The 19897-nt window shown below is 39.7% G+C and overlaps 1 long non-coding RNA gene across 3 annotated transcripts in view; it reads right to left on the reverse strand.

The window, feature by feature from the left end:
• The window catches only part of LOC138698135 (uncharacterized), a 115794-nt gene extending 103703 nt beyond the window's left edge, over positions 1 to 12091 (reverse strand). For 2 of the 3 annotated variants that reach the window (XR_011331718.1, XR_011331716.1), the window contains exons 1-4: positions 11622 to 12091; positions 11068 to 11185; positions 10483 to 10612; positions 1891 to 9387 (exon numbers count right to left, since the gene is read on the reverse strand). This is a non-coding gene — a long non-coding RNA (uncharacterized lncRNA). The remainder of the gene's footprint in view (positions 1 to 1890; positions 9388 to 10482; positions 10613 to 11067; positions 11186 to 11621) is intronic. The other variant, XR_011331717.1, reaches the window with a different exon arrangement.
• Positions 12092 to 19897: the final 7806 nt, after the last annotated feature.

The raw sequence follows: 19897 nt of genomic DNA on the forward strand, positions 1-19897 counted from the left end.
AGTGGACAATGAATGTGTAACTCTAATGGAACTCTAAGAACCACAGCATTAATGTTTTCTTCTTTTCTTTCTTGCCCTTTAGTTTTTGTTGCAGATAACATCATGCTATTGGATAATTATACATGCACCTTTCTAATAAAATTGGCATATATTTCACTGGTCTCAGAAGTAAAATTAAATGTATAATAGCTTCTCGGTGAAAAATATTTACTGAAAATTATTGTAGGATTTGAATAGAAATGCCACTTCTCAGGCAAGGTTATTCGTGGATGACTGTATGATATATAGAAAAAATTAGTGATAAATCTTATATCACCACCTTGCAAAACTAGCTTGACGTTATTGAAAACTGGACTACAACAAATAAAATCAAAATCAATGTGAGCAAAAGTAAATCAATATGTATCCTTCTGTAAAACACAAAATTAAATTCGTCTCACATACCAATTAAATGGATCACCAGTGCCACAAGTAAACACTTAGGTACTGTATATATTTTAGTAACAAACTGGTTGAAATAAGTCACTAATATTACAAGGATAGCCTGGAAAGCACTACATTTCTTTATGCGTATTCTTAAGAAAGCTAACCGAAAGTCAAAAGAATTAATGTACAGTTTCCCTGGAAAAGGATGAGGCAATTGAATATTCCCAAGTCTCAGATGTAAGACACTGCGCATGATCGGAGACCAGAGCACTGATACACAAGATAACGAATATTGAGTTACTTAAATGCAGGCTATTTGGTTTGTTACTACCATCGTTCCGAAATTCACTTCAAATACTGCAAAACATATGATAATATTACGTAAATAAAATATAAATATATACGTAAATCGTGTAGTAAAATCGACAATGGACCTTCATGACTAGATCGACACTCCGCACAGAAAGGAAAGCTTTCGTGTCGTTTCAATAGCTCAGACGCTAAGACTTCTGCTTGTTGTGTAGAAGAGAGCGAGTTCGATTCTTAGTCTATGTCAACGATTTTTTTTTTGTCTAAATAATATTGAAATAGTTAAGTAACGTTAAAATAGAGTTTTACAAAGTCCTGAAATTAAAACTGATCACAGACAATACAAAATTACAAGTTATAATATTATAAACGTTAATCTAGTGAATGCATTTACATACACACACATATACAATGTAAATGCATATATATTAAAAACTAACAATTAAAATGAAATTTAAAAATATTCCTAAGCCACACAGACAAACTTTTACAAAGGTTTAGAGTCCTAGGCTATGTCATTTGCTGAGTAATTATTAGACTATTAGGAAACTTTCCTCTGTAACAGAATTTTGTTAATTGATTTCATTTTAAAAATACGTGCGTTTGTTTGCAAGAAAGGAAATCAGAAAATTGTTGTTAAATTTGAATTGTTTATTTTACCAACGCAGGGACTAATATAAAAATTCTGTTACAGACAGTTTGTAGAACATACTTTTGCAAATACATTGCAAAAACAGTTTGAATCTATCTTTAAAAACGGTTTATATATATCGGTTTTAGTACAATTCTGCATTGGGTATAAATTTTTTTTCAAATTTGGGCCCCCAAATAATTTTTTTCAATATATTTTTATTTGGTTGAGTTGCCACAGCTATGAGCTCTCTACATACAAAAAATTAATAATTTACACCAAATAGGAAAGAAGTTTTGAAAAATACCATCCTCTCCACTTAAGAGAGCAAGTCGAAAATTTTGATTATGCATTCCTACGGTTGAACCAAAGATCAAGTCAGAACTTTAATTGAGGCGTACAGAGAAGAAACCTGTTTATATGCTATACAAACAGCATTGTTAAGACATCTTGGCCCGTATTTCTACGCAGTAACCATTTTCGGCTCCACATTCTAATCTTTTTAATTTGATCCGTCTCCTCACCGTTCTAAGCCAGCAAAACAGCAAAGGCTGCTAAACGTCTTCTTCGTACAGCTTCAGATACAGCTTCCATATTTGATGTTTAGAAATCGTACCGCTCCAGCATCTCCAACTTCCAAATTGGGATCCAGCCAAAGAGTTTGTAATACTTCAAACTCTTTGGATCCAGCATGCAAGGCAGCTCGGTCCGTGTGAACGAAAACCATCACCGCAGCCACCACGGAACCCAGCACCGTAGCCACCATGGCACCCAGCCTGTTAGCCACCTTGGAATCGATCACAGAAACACGCACCGTCTGAACCAGGCTTTACTGGAAACCAATAAAAGCGGGCGTGTGATTTAAAAAATCCATAGCGCAGGAAGTTTAAAAATGACGTCTCAACATCCGATAAGGGCACAAATACCCACAAAATGTTATGCAATGTATTCCACACATATCAAAGGGTATTTTAAAGAAAAAAAAAACAACTTTTTGAAAATTTAATTTACCGGACACAACAATAAAAGTGGGCGAGTGATTTAAAAATCCATAATGCAGGAAGTTTAAAAATGGCGATCTACACATATCACAGAGTATTTTAAAGAATATTTCTTTTTGAAAATTTAGTAATTTTTCATCAAAAATACCATCCTCTCCCCTTAAAATAGTAGCTTCTGCAACATTCCCGAGGTTGATCCACACTGTTGTTTTCTCGCTCCCAAGGTCCCAGAACAGTCTAGATAATACTCATGATAAATAAGAAACTAACCATCATCATCATCATCATCATCATCTTCCTAACAAGTATAAGGCCAAGTGGCCTGTTAGGTCTCAAACTAGAATTTTCAGTCCATCTCTTCTTTGGACGGCCTAGAGATCTTTTGCCATATGGATGGTAATGAAACAGTGCTTTTGGAATTCTTCATCGCTTCATTCGTTCGAGATGACCCTTCCACTGAAGTTGATATTTGCTGATGAACTGCATAATGGGTTCTATTTGAAGTTCTTGCATTATGTCCTCATTTTTTATGATCCCAGCGAGTATATCCAGCTGTTGCTCTCATAAACCTCATCTCACTTGCTGTTATTCTACTGACATCTTTATTTTTCACAGTCCACGCTTCCCTACCATAGCTTAATATTGGCTGGTGCTAAGGTTTTATACAAGCCTATTCTTGTGTGTCTTTGTACTATTGAAGGTTTCATGATTTTATTAATGATCCCCGTTGTTTTATTATATTTACATATTTTTTCAGCAATATCTACTTCATCATAAGGTGATAGTGTATAGCCAAGATAAGTGAAGGTATTTACTCTTTCTATTATTTTATTATTCAAACAGATTTTGCTTGGTACAGGGAATTTCCCACAAAATGACATGATTTTCGATTTTTCAATATTAATTTCCATGTTATATTTTTCACTGACCATATTTAAATTGTGTATTGAATATTGTAAATCATCTTCAGTTGATGCCATGAGAACTAAATCATCAGCTAAAAGTGAAGCATCAAGCTGCAAATTTCGATTAATTGGAATAAATCCATGGCGTGTCTGTCGCCAATCTTGGCCAGTGGCCAGTGGCCATAGCGGCGGAACGTGGTAACCTGAACCGGGACTCGGGTCTCCAACTAAGCGCGGCATGGTCACAGGCTATTAAATTTCTCACCGCCCGGACGACGGGCCGTCATCAGCGGAGAACTCGTCCGCCGAGCCCACCGTGAGACCCAAGGTCATTCAGCCGGAAAGCACAAAGCAAGACGACACGTCGGCAACGTTCTCGTCGCGGTCCGCACTAATAACAGCCAATCGGCGCACAGCTCCTCGGCTGACTCCTTCTGGCACTATAAATTAAGGAGCTAGGTACCCTCAGTTATGGACGTGAAAGGAGCAAGACGTGTCCTGAGGCCTTCTGATTGGCGCACCGGCGAAAGCAGCTACCGCGGACAACCAACCAGATTCCTCAGTGCTACAGCAGCAAGCGAGCGCAGCAGCCAAGCAGCTCTCTGCCAGGGAGGCTCGAGGCGCCGAGCATCGTACTTCTGTCGGCCAGGCGGCGGACACCTACGTAATCGGCACTTCTTAAAGAGCAGCCTATTGGTTCCATTGCCGCACCGGCGCTCAGCGCGAAGAAAGCCGCGCAGCCTACGGAGGGCTGTGCGCACTAACTTCCCTAGGCCAGGCGGATCCCGGTCGGGGATTGGGTCCTCTCTCGTGGAGACCCCTAGCCGTCCTCGGCCCCTAGGCAGGCTTCCTGCTAGGGAGAGACTCTGTGCCTTCGTGCCGGAGTGACTGCCCAAAGGCAGGGCCTTCGGGCTAATTTGCTTTCCGCCCTCCACTCTTCTACTATTGCCCGGCCCTTCTGAGGGCTACGCAAATTTTCGTCCGGCCCTTATCAGGGCCAACGAAATTAGCGAACCAAACCGACGGTCCCCGGCGGGCTCCGCAACGCTTGTTGCGATCGGCTAACCGGGCTAGGCTTCGGCGACCGGTCGGGCGTAACTGCTGGGCTTCCACCCTTAGTGGGAAAGGGGCCTAGCAGGTTCTTGCACTGCGGACAGAGTGCCACTTAGGTTCCCCCCCCTGACAGGATCGAATCTCTAATTCGAATGGCTCCAGTTAAGAGCAACAAGGCCACGAGCCAACCTACTGCAGGTGGCGTAAAGCGGTTGCTAGTTTGCACTAGCCAGACAGGGCCCACCACCTCCTACTTGCGCGTGTCGCGTCCCGCGCAGATTACTCCTCCGCCCAGGCGTCGGAACCTGCGATCGGCTGGTCCTATACGGACGCCGCCTGTCCCGGTCCCCGTTGCGGAAATCCTTGAGCTTCGTCCCCCTACCACCATCCCAGCCCCTTCAGGACTCCCACGAAAGCCCACCCCTCCCAATGTAGCTCCCAAGGTCACAGAGGTGACACGTATTGACTTGCCCAGTCCTAGCGGACTGAATAGCCATGGTGTTACAGTCTTAGCTGATGAAGTGCCGCCGATTCCATCTGGGTCCGGCGCACTTCAAGTCATTAAGGCCAAAAAGAAGAAGAAGAAGGGCTCAGCTAAGACTGGGCAAGGCGGCATTTCTACCGCTAGTGAGCTCACGAAGGAAGAGAGATCGGCTCTCTCTACCTTGGAGCAATTAGAGGCGGCGACTCTTCAAGTCGTGACCGAGGAGGCAGCACCCCCCGCCGAACCTGAGGCCCCACAGGAGACGGCTGCTGCCCCTGAGGTAGATCAGGCTGTTCCCCGCCACCCTTCCCCGACTCGTACTCACGTGTCGGAGAGTAAGGACGAGGAAGATGATGTTGAGACTGCTCTCACTAGGCGACATGGTGATATCCCACCCGTTATTATTACGCCAGCCTTCACTGGCTCGCTGGGCCGACTGAACTTAGAGTTCAAGGCCGAATACGAACCGTTGGGCTTATGCTCGTACAGGGCGCGCGGCGGGACGGCCGTGAAAACTGTTTGCGAAAGGGACTACGCAAATCTTTGCAGGTTCCTGACCGAACGGGGAGTAGCGTACAACTTGCTGCGCCCCAAGAACGACAAGCCTCTGCGATTCGTTTTAAGAGGAATAGATATTCACACAGATGAGGAGGACATCCAGGGCGACCTGGAATTCCAAAGCATAATCGTCCGGCGAGTGACGAGGATGCACTCATCAAGGACAAAGGCCAAACTCCCAATGGTCATTGTCGATGTGGAGAATTCCCCCGAAACCCGGGATAGGATGAAAGCCTTGCGGCAGTGCTGCCTGATGAGGGTTACAGTTGAGGACTACGCCCCCAGCAAGCGCCCGCCTCAGTGCAGCAACTGCCAGTGGTACTACCACACGCAGGCTAGCTGCAATGTGTCGAGCTTGCGCCCGCCCCCATAGGATTAAAGATTGTCGCAAGCCGCACGATGTCCCCGCTACATGCGCACTCTGTAATGGCGCTCACACCGCCAATTACGGAGGTTGTCCCGTAGCACTACAGGTTAGAGATGCCACGGAAGGAACGAGCAGGGCTGCCCGACGGAGGAGGGCAGAGCTCGAGGAACAGCAGACGCTCCAATACGAGTGGCTCCGGCAGCAGCGGGTGGAGCGAGCTGCGAGGCAGCAGCAGCTGTTCCGAGAACAGCAGCCACAGGCTCGCGCCCCTGTGCAGGGGCCTCGTGCGGAGCGACGCACGGAACTCGGGCCGGTCCGCCAACAGCAGCAGCAAACGCAGCAGCAGCAGGCGTACATCCCTTCGCTACTGGATGTGCCCGTTCCCGCGCCTCTGTGGTCCACCGTGGCAGCGACAGCCCCTCAAACTGCTGCCAATAAAGTAGGACCCCTTTCTCAGCGCCCTAAGCGCAACAGGGGCAGCAGAAAAGCCACCAAGGCTACCACGGTAGAGCCCATCTCCGCCCCTGTCCCACCGGCCCAGCAGGAACCTATTGCAAGCACCTCCAAAGGCCCGACCGGTCAAGGCGCTACCTTGGACCAAGTCCAGCACTTTGCCGAGGCGTTGCAATTAGCAAACCCCAACCTCCCGCTCACCCCAATACTAGAAGGATTAACCAGAGTGATACTTCTCCTTATGGAGAATCCTATGTCTGCCCTCCCGGAGATATTTAAGCTCCTAACCTCCCTCGTTTCTCTCAATGGCCAGACGAAGTGACGGAGTTGCTAGGATGTGTATATGGAACGCCAGGGGCCTTAGACGTGATAGACATGAGTTCAGGGCCTTCCTAGACGCTAATAATATAGACGTAGCATTTAGAACAGAAACGTTCCTGACACCCCAAGTAAATTTAAGATGCGTGGTGTTTAAAGTCTATAGACAAGATAGAGCGGGTAGAAGAGGCGGAGGTGTAGCGGTGTTCGTTTGTTCTTCGATCGCGCACTGTATCTCCTTCCCCAGCTAGCGGCATTAGAGGCAGTGGCTATTAGCGCCTACATAGGCAGACTCCCCTTTCTGCTTATGGCTGCCTACAGTCCTCCGGGCACACTAAATGAACGCGATTTAGATATAGTGACAAGTCTATCCGATAGATTCGTAGTCGCCGGCGACCTCAATGCAAAGCACGCTAGCTGTAACTGTCAACGCCCCAATCGGCAGGGCGATAGGCTTTTTCTAAATTCTACAGGAAACGGATACGTCGTGATGGCCCCTACGGAACCCACACACTTACCGGCTGCTGCAAATCAACTGCCTGACATATTAGACATCGCTCTGGTGAAAGGTCTCACAACTAGAGCGAGACTAACAACCCTGGATGATCTTCCGTCCGACCACCTACCGGTGATAATGGAGATCATGCACCCAGTCGAACTCTCCCCAACCGCTGAGAAATTCAACTACAAGGCGGCCCCGCCTGAACATATTAGAAAAAGTGCAATACAATTAATTAGAGATAAGTCTATACTTCGCAACATTTCCTAATTTTGAGCTTTGATACTGAGTGTTTGATTTGGTTGTGGCCCATTGCTCAAAATATGTTGTTGTTGTATTCTAATGCCAGGGGTTTGACAAAGTCATTTGATCTCTTGCTCTCCAATAATTTTCGAAGATATTATCATGGCCAGCCACTGAAGCACAGATTTTGAGGTGTTCCGAATCCATTTCTTGGTTTGAGTTGCACAGTGAGTAGTTAGGGGACTGATATATTCCAATTCTATGCAGGTGTTTGTTTGGTCAGACAGTCATGGCCTGTTGCCAATCTAAATGCAGCTACAGACGATTTTCGTGGTAAATCGGGAATTAACTGTGGATTATGATGCAGAGAGTTCCATTTTTTCCCTTGAGATTTGTGTTATCAAATTTTGTTTGTTGAAGTCTAAGTATGTAGATTTAATAAATCTTTTCACAGAGTAATACCTAGATTTAGTAACAGGTCTGTAAGTAGCAGTGCTGCCCTTCTTTGCTAAAGCATCAGCATTCTCGTTTCCCAGGATTCCACAATGGGATGGTATCCACTGGAATACAATTCTTTTATTGAGTGATATTAATTGAGAGAGCATTTTAGTTATTTCTGCTGTTTGAGATGAAAGTATGTATTTAGAGACTATTGATAGAATAGCTGCTTTGGAGTCTGACAATATAACTGCATTCTTAAATTTATTGATGTGGCATAGAAGATTCCTGACACTTTCACTTATTACAATGATTTCTCCGTCAAAACTTGTTGTTCCATATCCAAGAGATCTATAAAGTGAGAAGAGACAAAATATTGTACCATATTTACTCTCTTCTTAGCTGATGTTATACAAGCATTCCATTATAAAAAATTTAGTTGCTTCTGTACCATTAAAGTAGTCCTGCCCAGAAATCCGATTGGGGGACTATTTTGCTGCATAGAATTGGAATATATCAGTCTCCTAACTGTCCATTGTGCTACTCAAACCAAGAAATGGATTCGGAACACCTCAAAATCTGTGCTTCAGTGGCTGACCATGACAATAATTTTGAAAAATACTGGAGTGCAAGAGGTCAAATGACTTTATTGTCAAATGCCTGGCATTAGAAAACATCAACATATTTACTCTGGTCATGATAATATCTTTGAAAAATATTGGAGTGCAAGAGGTCAAATGACTTTATTGTCAAACGCCTGACATTAGAAAACAACAACATATTTACTCTCTAAAAATTCTAAATAATGCACCCAAATCTCACCAGTTGCAAAAGCTGCAGATTCGTATCGCTACCACTGGACTCCCTCCTATGCCCTATAGATGACACAACTGAAATGCTCATTGTACTAGTAATTATTATTTGTATTTATATTACTATGTAATGTCAACTTAGGGTCTCAAAGATCGTTAGATTTATCATTGCCCTATATATTACAAAAATTATATTGCTCATAATGTAGAAGTCAAGTACTCTACTTTTTTTTTCAGATGAATGAATGAATTCCCCTTATTTTCCTTCAATTAAATGAAGAAATCAACACATTAAACGAAATGAGATAACAATGATAATAATAATAATAATAATAATAATAATAATAATAATAATAATAATAATAATAATAATTCATTCTACTACCGAGGTCATGGAAAGCATGGGGCTCTACCTCCATGCCCCCCAAATGCCTTCTTGGCATGTTACGGGGATACCTTTACCTTTCACCATTAATAATAATAATAATAATAATAATAATAATAATAATAATAATAATAATAATAATAATAATGAATGAAGTCCATTACCATACACTTGCCAAGAAAATTAAACACAATTTTGTTAAACGATAAAGACAATGAATGAATCACTTAATGAAAGAGAATACAGGTTCAAATTGATGCCACAATGAAGTGCAATGAATGAAGCAATTATGTTAGGTGGTGAAAAAGGTTAATGTAAGTAGGCTGGTGATGAAGTGGGTCGTAGTTCTTGAGTGGGATACCAAGCATCCCTTGATGGAATGGCCCCTCTTAGTAAGTTATATCTGAAGTCACCGTTAAACTGATTACTGCGAAAATGGCTTGCACGTATATAGGCTCTTCTGTAAGGATGAGGATTTTCTGCCACAGCTGCCCACATGTGGTACCTGTTACAATCAAAATTCTATTATTATCTTAAAAAAAATACACAAACCAGGGTTGGTATTAATTTAAATTAATGATTTAATCATGATGTAAATAAAATAATTTTCATTTTGTTTACATCAAATAATTGTTACTACTTAAATCACAGATTAAAATTATATGCACCTAACATGATTAAGATGAGAAATTAACTTCCTGAAAAAAAAAATAAATAAATGTTTTTACATATGACTGTTCTGCTGCTTCTTAAAACTATTAGCAATATATATGAGTAGCAAACTTGCATCTCTGCAATGAACAAAATATTTTCTATGGTGAAATATATTTTTCTTCCTATGAATTCATATAAAATTTCACCACAGAAAAATCTTTGTTTATTACAGACATATAATTCTAGCATTTTCTGAAGAAATGGACAGGTTTTGAAAGTTTGCTTCTCATATGTCTTTTCCCAACTCCTAATTAAGGAGCAACAGAACACATGGTACAGGTAGTCAAGTAGAGCCTACTTTCCTACTTTCGGAATCACCACCTAATTAAAGCACAGTATGATGCTGAGGATTGAAATGAATAGTTGTAGCTCATAACAATATTCAAAGTAAAAGTTGCACAATGCCAAATGGACTACGTATTTATTCTGAAAACACACAATGCTAAGCTCTTCTGATAAATTTATTTGTAAATATTAATCTCCCTAAATAGTTGAATTCTTTTCTAATGAATAACAAACTGAGCATAATATCTTGCCTAAGTCTAAGCTAATTATTATTATCATTAAGTGCAGGTTATTAGTGCTGTAACTCTTCATGTATTAATAATGAGGCCTATGTGTAAACATAGTAAATTATTTTTGAAGAGATGTTGTTAATTACTTAAAATAACACATTAACAAAATACACAATTATGTAGGAACTAATGCACAAATTAAGTTTAAATGAATTACAAGAGAAGGCAAAAACTCATTTTAATAAACAAATATGAATTTGACAAATAATTCTCACTTAAATTTAAAAATCACTAGTTTACCAACCCTCACTATTTACTGATGATATATAAGGATATCTTTGCATTGAGCTTATGCCAATGCCATTGCTTACCTTTTAAGCTGTGCTGCATTACTTGGCGCAGGAAACAGGAATAACCAGGTCTTCTCATTACTATCCGATTTCTGACAGTACACTGCAGCACATTCACAGTGTAAAACTCCGCCATTTGTCTTTCTATTAACTGAAACAAACCAGCAGTAGCCTAGTATCATATAATGCATTAATAACACTACATTTCCTAGAACAATTGAAGGATTGCAGTATAATCAAAGTTTGTGAAATATTCCTGGAAGAATTCTATCCACGAGTCTATAAAAATAATTAATATCTCCGGCAATTTAACTCTTTTTATTTTATCAAAATTATTCCAGTAAAGGTACTACTGTTAACTGTAAAGTCAAATTTCTAAAATATCTTTTTTCGGGAACAACACTTCTTTACTATTGCGTTACCAAGCTACGGTACCCAGCCATCCTTTGGTAACGCAAATGTAGAGAATTACACCGGGAAGAACATATTTAGTCATATCAGATTCTGTCCCACGAATTTTAAGATGTCTGACCAACTTAACTTAGCTATATAAAAAAATAAGATGTTCGTTCATACCCAAAGTGTATATTAACTCTGTTAGCTTACCTTTAAAGCTCTTGGCGTAATTGCAGTTAGGCCTAATACACTGTTGTAATTCAACACAGAAGTCAGTTCATCATTTGGTAGTGGTAGAAGGAAGGTAATCGCGTTCTGAAGTTTATCCCTGAAAACAATTACAGATCTCAGTTTAATAAACGTTTAAGATATGATGGAAGAATTCATTTTAAATTAGAAAACATGACGGTGCAGTTAAGCTGCATCTACACGGTTCAGTTTTTCATGCTCGTACGCACGCAGTCTGGGAAGAATATTGAAAGAATCAAGTTTAAAGCGCATGTTCAATTAAGATACATTAAGATTTTCTATCTACAGGGTAAGCCATATTAATATTAAAATACCATGTGATGGAGTGTAAAAACCGATTATAGTTTCACTGATCAAGTTCTGCAGCAGCGAAAGCTAAAATAATATATTATCCTGCACATTGTGTGCACTTCCGTTATTATTAAATACCAATCTGGCAGGCATTGCTTGAATGTGTGAAGCTGAAAGAAAAATTGAACCGTGTAGATGTAATCTCAAACATATTTCTTTCTTGCCTTTAACGTTGCGAATTATTTCTTGTTGCAGGAAAGCACCAGTAACTTCTCAATTAACTCGATCTGTTCAAATTTCTTCCTTAAGGAGCCATGTTCGTCCATTCCATAATTTATACAAGATTTAAACAGAATAGGAATGCCAACATCCAACAATTGATCAACTGAACAAATGAGGTTAATAGGTCATACACAGTACACTAATATGGCTACTTTGTCCTCGAATGAAAATGCAAATTAGCTATATAGTATTAGTAATAATAATCCGAATATTATAAAACTGACACATTCTGTAAATAAAGGATATTAATAATATCTGTTTAAAACTGTCATATTGGCAAAACTTATAACCAAAGAACTTTCGAAACCAAAGAGTTTTGTACTGCTAATTTTACAAACTCTGTGATCGAAATACAGCCAGCGCTGTCCTGACCACATGCGGCAAACTATGGAACATCTATGAGCATCCAACATCTATCATTTGAGTTAAACCCCCCTGTCTACAACACACCAACTGCAAAGAGTCACTGAATCCATTTGAAGAAAAACAGTATACTGCAGCTGTGTTTCTGGATATTGCCCAAGCATTTGATACTGTTTGGCATGATGGTTTAATGCTAAAATTATATAGAATTGGTTTTCCTGACTATCTCACACGCATCGTGAAAAGTTTTTTATCTGAGCGTCAGTTCTCAGTACGTATAGATGGCATTAAATCAACGCTTCGTCCAGTTTTAGCCGGAGTACCACAAGGATCCATACTGTCAGCACTTCTCTTCAATCTCTTCACATATGACATTCCATGTTTACAACAGTCACGCATAACTATGCATGCTGATGATACAGAACTCTTTTATTCTCATAGTAACCTACATACTGCAATCAGCACTCTTTTTTTTTGTATATCAAGTCACTACTTGACAGGTCACCAACTAATCAGACTGAACTTTCAAGTCACATACGGGATTCAAACTCTTGACCGTTATTTCCAAACAACTTTGAACTTACACCTTAATAGCAGCGTACTCTGCGATCGAGAATCTAATATTATATGTAGTAGATAAAATCAACTTTGAAAAATGCTGACAGAAAATAAACATTACAATTAAAATATTGCATACATAATTATTAGCATGTTTTCATTTGTGAACAGACTGGGATATAATGTTGTCTTTTAAATATACCGGCCATTTCAAAACCGTAATATTGCCAACAAATTAACTTGCATTTTATATATATATATATATATATATATATATATATATATATATATATATATATATATATATATATATATAGAAACACCGTTCCTCTGTGACCTTGTTACACAGTGTTCTGAGATCACATCTTAGTATTTATTTTAGAATTACAGCCTAGAATCTAAAGATATTGACTAGTTATAATTGAAGAAGGTCAAGTTTGTGGATTTTGGTTCGAGCATCACTTTGATATTTATATTTTACTTTAATCTTTTCCGTTTTCAGCATTCCTATATAGTCATTTACAGTTGGTAGTTCTGTTGTTAACTGGTAATGCAGCAAACTTACTGCCAACCACACGTGTACGAATACATTACTTTCTGTTGGTGGGTCGATTCAAAGGAGGACTTGATTCGTACCATTTACACTCTGGATGTCTCCTATACTATATAGCCGTCGTTTTGCTTCTTCCCAAACTAACTTTGCAGGTCCACAGTTCGTTGCACGATGTTTTTGTGTATCCAAGTACCCACATTTTTTGCAGGCCGGTGACGCAGTGATATTGTGGCGATACTTCTTTTCTTCCGTTGGGATAATTTCATTGATATATTCGTATGCTGAGATCTTCCATGTGGTAGGAATGTCCGCCAGGTGGAGGTTTTTCCAGATTTTTTACCATATCTCATTCGGATATCGTTCCATTATATGTGGTGTCTGATAAGTGTCTTGCAGAATGTGCTCATATATCATTTTTGTTTATTGCGGCCATTTACACCCAAAATATCTGCTGGGCATTTTTCAATCTGTTCCCAAGGTTGTCTTATCAAGTGGGGTAATGTGGAGGTCCTCTTTCGTAGTAATGGTGTGTGATGTTCCCAGAAATTTATATCTACCTGGTCCCCTCTTCATTGTAGTGCTCGCATTACGTTGCGTATAAAAAGTGCTTGACATTTCTGTTTTACGGCTGTTAGCTGCAACCCTCCATTCTTTTTCGGTAAATATAATTGTTTTTTTTTAGCTTATAGAAATGCCCCTTCCATATATAATAGTTTAAAGCTTTTTCCATGATGCATGAATATTTGTTAGTCATCGGCAGAACTTGAGCGATGTACCATAATTTTGACAGACAAAATACATTGACGTGCAAAATTTTCTGGAACAAATTAAGATTTCTGGTGACATTTTTAAACATTGAGGCTCGGCTGCTGGCAGTAACTTTAGACCAATTGCTTTCCACCATATCGTCAAAGGAGGTGCATACCGTTAGACCTAGTATATTTGTTTTGGCTTTAATTGGGATGTTGTTAATTGTTTGTTGTTGAGGCCATTTCCCTACGGGCAGTAAATTTGACTTTTGATAATTTATTTGCTCATTTGAGGCCTCACAATAAGTTTTCAAAATGTCCGGTAGATATTCACACTCTTCGACGTGACGAAGCAGGAGGACAACGTCGTCTGCATACACTCTTATTGTAAACATTGGTGTTGGTACTCGATTTGAAGAGTGCAGTACCTGATGTGCAAATCGTATAAATGGCTCTACACTGACGACAAAAAGAAACATAGATAGATGACACCCTAGTCTGACTGAGGATTTTATTGGAATTATTTTATTAATAAACCCATTAACTTGAATTTGAGAATGTGCCTTAGCGTATATCGCTTTAATGATATTAATTATTTTCTGAGGTATACAGATGCGTTGCATGGCTGCGTATAAGTAATTGTGGTTCACTTTTTCGAAAACTTTCTCAAAATCTAGCGATACCAGTGCACCACTTTCATTTAGATGTTCTTCGTAGCATAGACAAATAAATAGTAGTGTAATATGGTGTCTCTGATGGCAGTGAGATTGTCTATAATGGACTTATTAGGGATGCCACATGTTTGCCCTGTTTCAAAAATATCTTCAGACATAGGTCGAAAACGGTTGGCTAGAACTTTCATCAGTAGTTTATAATCGGTGTTTAATAAAGTGATGAGTCTATAATCGGCTGCTGTGCTAGGAGATTTCTTCTTCGGGATGAGCATCACCACACCGTCACTGAACCCATCAGTTATATCATGAGTATTAAAAATATAGTTGAAAAGTTCCAATAAATATTCTTTCATCACTATCCAATGTGTTTTGTAAAACTGGTATGTTAGACCATCTGGACCGGGTGCTGTGTGTTTAGGTGTTGAGTTTACTGCTTTCCGGATTTCCTCTTCTGTAACTGAATGTTGCAGTTCTTCTTGCTCGAACACACTTAAGTGACGATTGATATGTTTGAGTAGTTTTTGTGTTTGCTGCTGCGATGTATTTGTATTTGCATACAGAGACGTAAAGTGTTTCTCACATTCTGTTATACATTCCTTGTTTGTGTTGAGAGTTTTCCCAGTCGCCGTCTGAAGATTTTTAATGAATCTGACATGTTGTTTTTGCTTTTCTTTTACTAAGTGATAGAGGGCACATTTTTCGTCTTCGTTTATTGTTGGAACTTTCGATCGAATTACTACTCCATACACTGTCCTTTCCTGTAAAGTGCATATTGTGCGTTTAACTTGACGGATTTCTTCCCATCTATTACCTTCTGTCTTGTGACGAGAATAAAGTTCATTCAACATCTGATAATAAAATTGAAGTGTAGCTCTACATTCCTGTGCTCGCAGATATCCCGCAGTCTGATAGAACGACTTAATTCCGGGTTTTATAATACGAATCCATTTCTGCATAATACTTAGAGGGGAATTTTTTACTCTGCGTTTTATATTTTCAAAATGATCATTAAAATTTTGATTCACATCATGCAGTTGAAGTAAGGAGTTGTTTAGCTTCCAATAACTACGTCCATACAAAGGAGGTATTGTTTCGGTTATTGTTGACAATAGCACACAATCATGGTCGGAGAATGGAGTGGGAATGACTGTTACGTTGTATATGTCATTTGTATACGCTTCATTGATGTAAAAACGGTCAAGTCGGGACGCACTTTTCTGTCTGTGAAATGTAAAAGTTACGTTGTTTCCATGCTTATTTCCCCATGTGTCTACAAGCTTTAAGTCCGTCACTAGTGTTTTTAAAACAAGCGAGGGATTGTAACTCCCAGATTGGTCCTTGGCTTGTAGTACACAATTCCAGTCTCCTCCGAGGATTAGCTGACTGTATCGATGTCGTAGAAAGAAAGGCAAGTCTCTACTAAGGAAGTTCTCTCGTTCAGTACGATTGTTAGTTCCGGATGGTAGGTACACATTCACTATGTGGGTGTCATTTAAAGTCAAGGATGTTACTCTACCACTTGGATGTCCTTCTATACTTTTTACAATAAACCCAGCACGATAAATTATAGCAGTACCTCTATTGTTTTCTCCTGTATGAACTACAAAATCAAATTATGGTCCTAAAAAAACTAAAATTATCCATGTTTACTTCTTGTAACAGTAATTCATCTATGTTATTGTCTCTAATAAATTGACTCAATGCGTTTCGCTTGGATTTACTCTGTATGCAATTTATATTTAACGTAGCATAATTTCTTAAGATTACCATACTGAAAAAGTAGAGAACTGTGATCGCACGTAAAGAATATTTGCTAGGAAATGTACTACCACGTTTCATAATAAATATTTGCAACAAAAATCTTTAGCTTACAGAACACAGCCAAACTTTAAGGCAGTGTTATCTCCTGGTTAGAACCCGTTTCAACCGCGTTTTCTTTCTTGATTCCTTCTTTCGTACGACTGTATATCGCGTAAGGATGGGGTCGCGGGTTGTTCTTAACTTATTGTACTAGTGTTCTGCGAATCTTTTTCTACGATGTTACTTGAATTTGCTATTTCTCTTTTACGCAGCCTAGGATCTCGTATAATTTCGTGTTCTACTGTTGATTTTAGTTTTTTGTTCGGAGTTGCATCTACCTGCTGCTCTTGCGCTTTACCGTCCGTCTTCTGCTGGATGTTTCTCCTATGTTGAATTTTATCCTCCATGTCCTCGTATTCTGCTTTGTTATCCTGTTCTTCAGGTGTTTGCTCTACAAAGTCCTCCGTTGCCTTCAAATAATTTACGTCATTTGACTTTTCTACAGACTTGATGACGGGTGCAGCAGGCGCCGGATGTGTTTCTTCTAATTCCATTGGGTCGGGCTGTTCGTCATGTATTTGCTCCGTCGTTAAAGTAGATTCGATGTTCTCCGCGGCATGGGAAGCTGGCGCGGAACACTCGCCAATCCCCGCAACAACGTCACTTAGCAATAGATTCCGGGGTTGAACACTCACATTCAATTTGGTTTTTAGTTTAGGGCATTCTTCTTTTAAATGACCTGGCTCGTGGCAGACGAAACACAACTGCGGTTGACCTACGTATGTTATTTGAGCAGAGAAGCCAGCAATTTTTACTGATCCAGGAATATGTTGCTTAATTCACATTTTTACTGCCCTAATTCCGTTGTTGACTGGGAAGAGAAAAGCTGTACTCCACTATTCGTTTCGTATGGAGGCAATGGTTCCATATCGGTTTAACACTTCTGTCACTACGGAATTTGGTATTTCCGGGGGGGGAGGTTAAATACTCGCACTGTGAATGAGGGAAAGTCCGCTTTGCTAATTTTAACTTGTGTGTTTTCACCATTCTCATATTTAAAAGGCACTTCCCCTTCATATCTTTGTACTATTCTCTCAAATAAGTTAGGAGAAATTACCTTAAGATAAAGTGATCTTTCCTGTGTGTTGAGCTGTACTATGTTCAACTGATCTGCTATTATCTTTAACTGTTGTTGTATCCATCTGTGTAGTTCCATTGCTGTAGGTCACACTAGTGCACTCGAAGTTGGTTGCTTGACGGTTGTCAGCCCACTTTGAGGTCTGTGGATTTAGAGGGAAAATTGTGTCGGTGTCGGTTAGAGTTCCCGAGTAGCTCAGTGGTAGAGCGTTGGTACGTTAAACCAAAGGTCCCGGGTTCGATACCCGGCTCCGGAACAATTTTTCCCTCGAAATTATTCAAATCAACTTTACAGGGAGTTATACCTGAAATCTTGATTTGCATAATACACGTCACTGTTCGTGAACAGAAAACCACAATTTAAGTCACACAGAGTTAGTGTGCACTCGAAGTTGGTTGCTTGACGATTGTCAGCCCACTTTGAGGTCTGTGGATATAGAGGGAACAATTGTGTCGGTGTCGGTTAGAGTTCCCGAGTAGCTCAGTGGTAGAGCGTTGGTACGTTAAACCAAAGGTCCCGGGTTCGATACCCGGCTCCGGAACAATTTTTCCCTCGAAATTATTCAAATCAACTTTACAGGGAGTTATACCTGAAATCTTGATTTGCAAGTAAGAGCTTTGTTGGTGAGCTTCTTTAGTACAATGTTGGGTATAAGATCATGGCCTGGAGATTTTTTACTTGGAAGCCTTTGAATGATGTTTTACTTTGGAACTACATTATAACCAGAGTCTGCTATATACAGTCACGAAGCTTGAGTTTTGAGGGTGTTAGAAACAATAGACTGTGACTGTACTATTTTGCATTGCTTGTAATGAGGCGATATTAGCGATCCTAGTGGTGAGCAGCTCTCTAATGATAACATATTTACTACGGATTGAGCTTCGCGACTGTATATACTAGACTGTGTTATAACCAACGAGTTAAAAAGAGAAGAATATAGAGTGGCCATGTTGTCCTGTACAGCGCTCCTTGCGGTGCCACCGCGAAACACGGCCCTCCGTTGTAAAAATTGGTCTGCTTACAATGTTGTGTATACGGAGGTAGAGCTAGGAAAAAGCAAAGAATAAACATACCTGCTGTGTGTGCTGCATATAACTGCAATGTCAATAGGAAAAAGACAACTGATTTATCATATTTCATGTAAATTTTATGAAGTTAAGTCCATAGTTTTGTTAATTAGCAGCATTTTTTCATGTATAAATTTGTAACAACGCCCGACACACCTGCGGTGTGTACAGTATTTTTTTACTTTTCTTGCAGATTCCCTTTGGAAAAAAAAACAAGGAACTGTTGAAACAGTGGATAATAAATATGAAACGAGACAAATGGTGTCGCTCCGAGCTGTTAATTTCTAGAAGTTCTTTCAGTACTCCATCAAAATACTTGTTTAAAATTTGTGATGCAGTTTCATACAACCTATTGTTCAAGTCCCTAAATTATGTACTATAGTTTTGTTGAACTGTATTTGCTTAAAAAAATGAAGTTAACACTGTCTTTATTATATCGTAAGCTTTACGTTTCGTAGGTGAGGATCTGAACTTCATGTTGTTCTGTAAATGTGCAAGAAAACCAGCAATTGTTTGTACTGCCTTGTCAATAACTCCCTCCTACTCCTTGTCATGTATTTATTTGGAATAAATATTTATTCAGCTTCCTCCAAGAGAAGGCTGTCTAGAAGACAAAGCTTACCAAAAATTATTGTTATAATGAAAAAAAAGAGAAAACAATGGAGAAGAAAAAGAATAAGAAATAGCACAATTAGAAATAATTGGAAAAGACTAAACAAAAACATCACTAATTCCAGAAGAAACATAGAATTTCCTAGTATCTATTTGCTATTGGGTGATTACAGTCGTCTATTTAGCCCTGGTTGCGAGACCCAACTTAAGTGAACAGATCGCCATAGCAAAGAGATCAATCTATATAAATGTAGAGATGGTTTCTTAGGATTTTTATAGATCCCTTCACTGCAGACACAGATACTTCAGTGACAAGAGTTTGTCCTAGACCAAACTGCTTGCAAAAATGCGCGAATCTTTTTGTGATGGTTCCTCTAGCCCCAATCACTAATCCAATAACTTCGATCGACGTTAGATGATATTTTTCCTTATAATATGGTATAGTGGGGTCGTATATGTCGCATTTTTCCTGATGTACCTCAGCAGATTGATTTTCGCACGTTTCCATCCTTACAGTTGGATCAATTATGAATCCGCTTGTTGATCTTGCCGGAATAGCGATGATGTCAATGCGCCTTGTAGATCCATTTGTGGACAAACCATGGACCTCCTCTTCTACTTGGTAGTTTTTTCCTCGTAGGGCTGATGCTAGGAGGGATCGAATCTTGTGGTGACGACTATTCCTCAGTAGTTCTCTATGAGGA

The sequence above is a fragment of the Periplaneta americana genome, chromosome 4 (genome assembly GCF_040183065.1).
Source record: "Periplaneta americana isolate PAMFEO1 chromosome 4, P.americana_PAMFEO1_priV1, whole genome shotgun sequence".
Lineage (NCBI taxonomy): Eukaryota > Metazoa > Arthropoda > Insecta > Blattodea > Blattidae > Periplaneta > Periplaneta americana.